The sequence below is a fragment of the Lygodium microphyllum genome, chromosome 23 (assembly GCF_053477565.2).
Source record: "Lygodium microphyllum isolate KBCC chromosome 23, Lygodium_microphyllum_v1.1.10, whole genome shotgun sequence".
NCBI lineage: Eukaryota > Viridiplantae > Streptophyta > Polypodiopsida > Schizaeales > Lygodiaceae > Lygodium > Lygodium microphyllum.
Window position 1 is genome coordinate 125583331 of NC_141157.1, and position 8769 is coordinate 125592099.

General features: G+C 43.1%; 1 non-coding gene across 1 annotated transcript; it reads right to left on the reverse strand.

Moving 5' to 3' along the window:
- Nucleotides 1-8198: 8198 nt before the first annotated feature.
- LOC148016715 (signal recognition particle RNA) lies at nt 8199-8462 on the reverse strand. The gene has a single exon (XR_015688228.1).
- Between the last annotated feature and the right edge of the window lie 307 nt (nt 8463-8769).

Sequence of the window (8769 nt, forward strand, 5' to 3'; positions counted from 1 at the left end):
TGCAATGTGGACTTCACATACCTAAGTATGCGTCTAGCCGCATCCAAATGTGGTTTCCTTGGAGCCTGCATAAACTGACTTACCAATCCAACAGCATAGCTCAAATCTGGCCTGGTAATAGTCATATAAATCAAACTTCCTACTATGCGTCTGTACATAGTAGGGTCTTCTAGAAGCTCACCTGCATCTGTGCTCAGCTTCACATTTTGCTCCAAAGGAACTGAAATAGGCTTACAGCCTGTCATCCCATATTTGGACAGCATGTCCAATCCATACTGCCTCTGCAAGAGCTGTATCCCACTTGGTGATCTAATCACCTCAATGCCCAAGAAATAACGCAGCTCTCCCAAATCCTTCATCTCAAACTTCTGCTTCAATAGCATTTTCACATGAAGGATATCTTCATCACTGTCACCTGTCATAATCAAATCATCAACATAAATGACAAGCAGCATAATACCTTTCTCTGTTTTTCTCACATAAAGTGAGAAATCTGCCTTGGAAATCTGAAAGCCAATAGTGACAAGATACTGTCCTATCTTGTCAGACCATGCTCTAGGTGCTTGCTTCAAGCCATACAAGGCTTTCTTCAACCTGCAAACAAACTCAGGATGAACAGCATGCACATAACCTGGTGGCTACTCCATATAGACCTCTTCTTGCAAATCACCATGCAAGAAGGCATTCTTTACATCCATCTGATGTAAAGACCATCCCTTTGATGCAGCCATAGCAATGACTGCTCTTACGGTTGCCATCCTTGCAACCGGACTAAATGTTTCTTCATAGTCAATGCCATATGTTTGTGCATACCCCTTGACTACTAATCTTGCCTTGTATCTGTTCACAGAACCATCAGCATTGTGCTTCACCTTATAAACCCACTTACAGCCAATTGCATTCTTACCTTTAGGCAAAGGTACTAACTCCCATGTAGCATTTGCTTCCAAGGCATCCATTTCTTCATCCATGGCTTTCTCCCATTTTTCTTTTCCCATGGCTTGCTCAAAAGATGTGGGTTCTGGTTCCTGTATCACTTTGACCATATATGCATAGTGAATGGCTGTAAATCCATCATATTTCAGCCTATCCACAGGATACCTAGCTCTTGTAGACCTGCGCAAAGTAGGTTCACTCCCAGGTGCTCTCAAAACATCCCTGGTCTTCCTTACTCCAGGTGTAACAATAGAAGGAATACCCAACTCATCATCAATGCTCTGTTCTGAGCCACTGGATTCACCATCCACATAAGAGTGACCTGCATTCACATCAAACATGGGCTGATCAACCTTCTCTTTTCCTTTTCGTGATACCTGCATACCACTATCTGCATTGCTTTGAGAAGATTCTCCTGATCTCAATCTACCTGTCCATGGCGAAGAATGTGAACCACTGCTAGAGGACGCTCCAGGTCCACTAATATTTTGTGACTGCTGCTGTGAATTCTGTGTAGCATTACCATTTTGTGCATCTTCATCATCAATCACATTTACTGGTCTATACCAGCTACTCATCTCATCAAAAACAACATCTCTGCTCACTGTAAACTTACGAGTAGAAGGGTTATAGCATCTATACCCTTTTTGCTGCAGAGAGTAACCAATAAAGATGCACTTCTCAGCTTTTGGATCCAACTTGGATCTCAGCTCATCTGGCACATGTACATAGGCAATGCAACCAAAAATTTTCAAATGAGAAATATCTGGTTTCCTACCAGTATACCTCTCCTCTGGAGTCATTCCATGTATTGCTGCAATGGGAGTCCTGTTCATTATGTAGACTGCTGTAGCAACTGCTTCAGCCCAATAAAAATCTGGCAGGTCTTTTTCATTGAGCATGGCACGAGACACCTCTCCAATATGTCTGTTTTTTCTTTCTGCAATTCCATTTTGCTGTGGGGTATGACTGCATGAATATTGCTGCTTTATGCCATGCTCCTACAGGAACCTTGCAAACTCATTTGAGAGGTACTCTCCCCCTCCATCTGACCTTAGGCATTTTACTTGCAGACCTGTTTCTTTTTCAACCATAGCTTTAAGAGATTTGAAATGCCCAAAAACTTCACTTTTCTTTTTCATAAAATACACCCAAACTTTTCTGCTATAGTCATCAATAAAACTGACAAAATAATGACAGCCTCCAAGAGATGCAGCTTTAGTAGTCCACACATCAGAGTGGATTAATTCCAATGGCTTCTTACTCTCTTGAACATGTCTAGGAAATGGTTTCCTTGCCTGTTTTCCAAACTGACAGGCTTCACATACCTTATGCATTTCTGCAACCTTGAATTTGGGCAATCCTGCAACAATATTTTGGGCCTGCATTGATTTAAGTCGCTGTACATTAACATGACCAATGCGTTTATGCCAGATATCAATATCTGCAACTACACCGGTCCCATGTGCAAACATTGCTGCACTCAATTCAGACATGTCTGCATCCAATGTAAACATTCTGCCCTTCTTCTTTCCTTTTGCTATCAAGCGACCTTTATTTTTCATATCCTCAACAAAGCATCCATGAGGATTAAATCTGACCTGCAAGCCCTGTTCAACCATTTGACCAACAGAAACCAGATTCTTGGTGATATTCGGGACATGAAATACATCGGACAGGTATTTCTTTTTCCCATCCTGCATAGACAATGGAATTTTTCCAATCTGCACAATAGGATGTGCAGTATCATCACCAGTCTCCACAAATCCTGGTTTTTTCATTTTCCTTGCATCCTCCATCCATTCTGCATGACCTGTCATGTGGTTTGATGCACCTGAGTCAACATACCATACATCATTGCTTTCTTCTGCACTTGTCATAGAATTGTTCATGTGCTGCACCATGAACAAATGCTCATTTCTGTCATCACCCTGTCTACTAGAAGATGCATAATTCCCTTGTTGCAGTTTTCCATTCATGATGTCATTCTGCTTTTTATAGCAGTCTTTAGCCATATGACCCATTTTACCACAATAGTAGCATTCAACATTACTGTTTGCATTTTGGCCTCTTTGCCATCCACCACGACCTCTTTGGCTCCCCCTGCCTCTAGAGTTACCACGTCCTCCTCCATAGGACTGGTTTTCTTGAGTTTGCTGCATATTCTGATTTCTGCCACGGCCTCCAAATCGGCCTCCTCTACCTCTGCCTCTACCTCTTCCAGCATTTGAGTAGAAGACAGCTTCTTTTGAAGTTCCTCCTGAAGAAGATGCACCACCATTTCTCTGTTCCTCAGAAATTAGAAGAGCAATCAACTCCTCAAAATCAGGAAATCTTTCACGAACTGAAATGGATGTCCGAAACTGTGCATAATCCTTTCCTAGACCATTCAAGGTCACGGAAACTAAATCATCATCTTCCACTGGCGACCCAATGGAAGCAAGTGCATCTGCAATCTTCTTCACCTTCATGTGGTAGTCGTTGATGCTCATACTTTCTCTTTGCACATTATGCAACTCTTGCTTGAGCTGCATTTTCCTGGCTTGCGTATTTGTGCTATACATTTTTGACAAAGTATCCCATGCCTCCTTTGGCGTACTTGCATCCTGAATATGCACAATCATAGAGTCTGAAATACTGATAGACAGCCAATACATAACTTTCCTGGCTCTCTCATGCCATGTTTTAAATGCCTGCATTTGTTGTTGATTGGGAACATCAGGAAGAACTGGTTCTTCTTCATTTCCTGTAACAAATTCCCAATATCCTTTTCCCATAAGGAAATTCGTCATTCTAAACTTCCATGCCTGGAAGTTGTTCTTGTCAAGCTTTTCAGTGACAATCTGTGAAAGAGAATCAGACACCATTACAGAATACTGCAAGAAATTCTGTCACTGCAAAAAACACAGCTTCACCCTCACAAGGGCAAATCTGCAAAACTGGCGAAAGTGGTATTTGACCACACAGTCACTTCCTAGTGACGATTTTGCATAAACAGGAACCAAGGATGATTCTGAAACTCCCAATGTCTCTGCGCACAAGCATACGATGCAATTTCTACAGTAACTTTTCACCGACCTGTAGAACAGTGGTCGCACAGCATAAAACTGGGCCTTTTCTTGAGTGCGTGCAGAAAACTTCCGTCTGCAAAACAGGCCCCGAAATGGCCTCAAATCAAAAAAACAAGGTCGCCGAGGGCTAAAGCCCTCGCCCGCAGCATATACTGCCCTCTTGCTTCACCGCGAAGGGCGTCTCAACCTGAGACAATGCACTCCTGCAATTTCCGGCTGTGCTACCTGTAGAGATCTGCTCCCAAAACAGGAAATGAAAGCAACACTGCTCCTCTTACCAGACCACCGCGAGCTTGGCTTGCTTTCTTGAGCTCCTTACCACGAACAAGGCTCTGATACCATGTCAAGATTGTGGGAGAGAAGGAAGGAGTCTCGCTTGAAGCTTTCTTGCTTGCACAATGGGGGAAGACACACAAGGGTGGAGGCTGAAAACAGTTTTCCTCTTCTTAGTTGTGTAAGCCAAAAAGAACTCAAGTACAAAGAAATAGAAGAACCCTATATATGGGTCTCAAACCAAACTCAACTAACTAAGGTGGCATACTAACTGAGCCACGAACTAGAGTAGATAAGGATAGCTATCATGTAGCTATTATTCATGGGCGGTGTACCAACCGCGTCTGCAACTGACAAGTCGATGACATAAATATACAACGGTCACCCTGGCGTATCACGAGTGGAGCTCGATATCTCAACAGAATTTTGATATGTTTCTATGCAAGAACATTATGGTGATGTTTTGAGAAGCTTTGCATGATCTTTAGAGCTCAATCTCAATTAGTTTGAGAGGTTGATAAGTAGTAGCACCTCAAATCTAGTAATATATGCACTAGATCCCATGGATTTTTCACTACATTTACAACACCTTATCACATAAGTATGACCAATCAATGAGGATAGAGCACATAAGGAGACCCATGAAAGAAATATTAGCAGACGTGGAAACTTAAAGAAGGATAGGTAGAGGCCTCTTGCAATAATTGGCCAAGGACCTAAGCCTGAAGAAAAGCTAAGGGTGTTGAACTTTGACAAGAAAATCTTACCACCCTTAGAACTCCTAATCAAGTGAAATGAAATAGCACTACTCTTGTTGCTTCAATCTTAAACTAACTAGGATGAAGGGCTAGTCATGAATTCCAATTGTCACAAGCCACATGTAGACAGCAAGGGATGACCCATATAGTTTTGATGAATAATTTTAGGTTTTTGAGGCTTATTGTTAATCGAATTTTGAAAGGACCAATTTTTTTGAAAAAATCGATTATTAGGAAGATAAGATGCAAGTGCTAAAAACTACCCAAGGGACGGATAAATTTTTAACTCCAATGAGATTGTTTCAGGAAACATTGCACCAAATGGATCTACAATTAGGTCATCCCCCTAAAAATAGTAGCGTTTAGGCTTAATAAAGTTGACCTTACTTTTACACTCTACCACCTACAAATTTGTTAGAAGGGTTGCAGATCCATTTTTACCTATATACAATATTTATGACATCCATCCCACTTGTACTCCAATTTTCAAGGAAACAGTTCACATCATACATCTAGTATATGAATTGTCCCTTCACAAAAGCTTACTTCTTGGTATGCAAATCATGAAGTGCTTTCATTTGCTTCTTCTTCCCCACTGGTTGATGCAATATCACTTGCAATCTAATCTCAACCAATTGTACTAAAGAAGTTACTTGTTGGTACTCTCAACTTGCCCATTGTTGTGCTTGATGTTCAAAGCCTCTGTCAATGTCTTTATTTAGAAAGTGAGTTTCACAAACATAGACTAGCTTTTTAAAGGACCAAATTGACATATAATTTTCTCTAAGATACAACTTGCCATTTCCTTATCATTATCCTTCACAATTTCATGGGCTTCAAACCACTTTGTAAAGTATGTGTTGCAACAATAATTTATAGCTTATGCGATGTTGATGAAGGATGCACAAGTCCAACAAAATCAATACCTAATCTTGTTAAAAGGTAACATCAATACCTAATAAACCTATGATGGTACAAGATTGATGAGATGAAACTATGGACCTCCTTGGGAGTGGTGGGTGGATGGTTCATGGCTCGGATAACAACTACCTTTTCACGATTGGTAGTAATGACAAGTGCACTCAAAAAATGGCCCAAGAGTAAACTATAAGCACCCCAAGTACACATTCCTATGGATTTAGAGCAATATAGTGCTCTCAATAATACCAAAATCTTTTACCGAATACAACAAGCTATTGATTACCCACATCATCTATGTATACATCGAGATCCTCAAGTGAAATATCACCGAAGGACTTATTGGCTGTCCTCTTGGGACATTGCATAAACCAAATGCCATCACGTGGTCTGTAAAAGTACCAAAAGCTATGATAAATGTTGTTTTTGACTTCTTTTCTTTGGTTATGGCTGTTTGATTATACCTAGAAAAATACTCCACATATCTTACCCCTAATTGATCCAAAATCTTATCAATGAAAGGCAAGGCACAGTAATCCTCGACTATTTGCTTATTCAATTCTTTAAAGTCCGTATATAAATGAATTTGACTATTCTTCTTTATCCTTATCACCACCACTTAGCCCCATTTTGTATGCTCTATAGGAAAGACTAGTCCAGCTTACTTCCCTGTTTCAGGAGGATTGCGTCCACAGCAACAGTAGGGGGATCCCCTTTAAGTTGTTGTAGCTCCATGTGAAGACATCCCCTTTAAGTAGGATTGTTTGTGTCCACAGACATCATTTAGAGTTGCAAGTTCGAGCTCCACTACATAAGTATAGTATAATAGATCTAGTCTTTGGCCCAAGTAGGCTTATTTAAACTGACTTCATACACATCATGTGTGGTGGAACCCTCATCAAATTCACGTGAACTTGAGGGTTCATCAACCAAGGCTCCTTCAAGATTCTCCCGCTCTATTGTAGAAGGTGAATCTCCTTCATTCAACAGATGCATAGCTAGGGTAAGCATTAAAAATAGCTCTTTCTAGACCACATCAAAAAATCAAGTGACCAGCTAAAAGATCGACCACGTAGTTAGCCATTTGTGTACATAGCCAGCCCAAACTCCTTGCCTTGTATAGCTCCGAAAAAAGGGCTTCCAACTGTCACTTTTCATCGTGGATGTGCCAGATCTAGGTGATGGTCCAAAACTTTGGATGCCAATGTGTCGCGATAGCTCACCCGTAGGTCCAAATAGGTTGCATATTTTCGGATGTATGTGGGATAGTTACACCCAATGACAGTCAACCGTGGTGGTTGGTCGTGTATCCATGTTGTGGGAGCCGAGTTTTGTTGTGAGCACCATCTTTTGACGCAGACATCGCACTCTTCTCTGTATTCTTAGTTTACAGTGAAAAAGCCGCTTTCCCAATGAGACGAGCCCCGCATTCCGCTCTTATTTGTCTTTCATATATTTGCGATGTTGGCGGCTGGATGATTGCACATGGCTATGCACTAGTTCAAGGGGCGATTTTTTCGCCGAACATGTCAGGAGGAAGAGGAAAAAAGCTCCCTCGAATGGGAGCATGCTGAAGTTTTGAAGAAGGTCTGAGTGTCTCCATGGGGATAAAGCGAGGTGGGTTGTGTAACCATGTTGCGGTCACGCGGTGGCACTACCACTGCCATAGCATCTTTCTTTTGACACCACCTTCGTATCCCCATTTCCGTACGGCTCCATGGAGCGGTGTACGACTCGAAAGGCGAGAAGCGAAGTTCTCTGAGGCCCGTGTAGAGTTGTTGCTCGTTTGTATGCTTTCATGTAGACCGGATCCAATGGCGTGGATGTTTCCTATACAAAAGGGAGCGGGCATTGGTATGATGATGGGGCTTTACTCGATTTCGGTTACATTGAAGGGTGGCTTTTCTTGCCAAGTCCCATGAAGAATGGGTGTTGGTGTTGGAAAACGCGCATGGGGTGGGAGTGCCTCTCTCTTGTGCCAAGAAATGTGGTGCTGGCAAGTAGATAGCAGGCTCCGAGCGAATAGCTAACCTGGTTGCACGAGTGTAGTGCTTTGTAGCTTGTGGTGGTATGTGCGTGCGCGGGCAGTGCCGGTGCTCGAGCACGTGGAATAGTAGCCCTCGAGGGGGCAACCAAAATAAATTGGGGGAAGGCTGCGCCTTAGTTAGTACGCGCGTGTGAGAACGTACGTACGTAAAATGAATAAAAGATCGGGTTTGTCACCGGGGACTGAGAGGAGGCCGACGGTCGGCCTGCAGACAAGGTGGCGTTGTCCCTCCACTGTCTGGAGCGAGGGGTAGCATTGCTCCGTTTCCGGCCTCATGCGGTCTCCCCTACTTCGAGGACGGAGAGTTGCCAGACCTCCGGGCGGCAACGATCTCGTCCACTCGCGACTTGGAGATGGGCGCCGCTGCAACGGCAGCGAATCAGCCCCAAATCTCAGTGCACGACGTGACCGGTGGCATCCACACAACTGTATACTCCCCCCTCCTCGGGTTACAGGCGTCACAATACACCCAGGAACGAAAGGGCGAGCGCGCGCCAACTGCGGCTATCTAGATTGTACATTTTGCGGCAAGCTTCACATGTGGGACTTTATCCAACTTCCACCAGGCACACGCCTATATTTGGAGCCGCCGTCCTGCCTCCCGTGAAATCCGGAGCATCATCGTCCGGCCGCCGGCGTTCGCTTGGATTCTGACTTGGACTTGTTCTTGAAGTAAATAAATTACCTACGCGTAGGTATATGCCGTTATTATGCATGGATGCCGGAATCGTTATGAACTCTAGACGGTGCTAGTTGTATGAGCTTT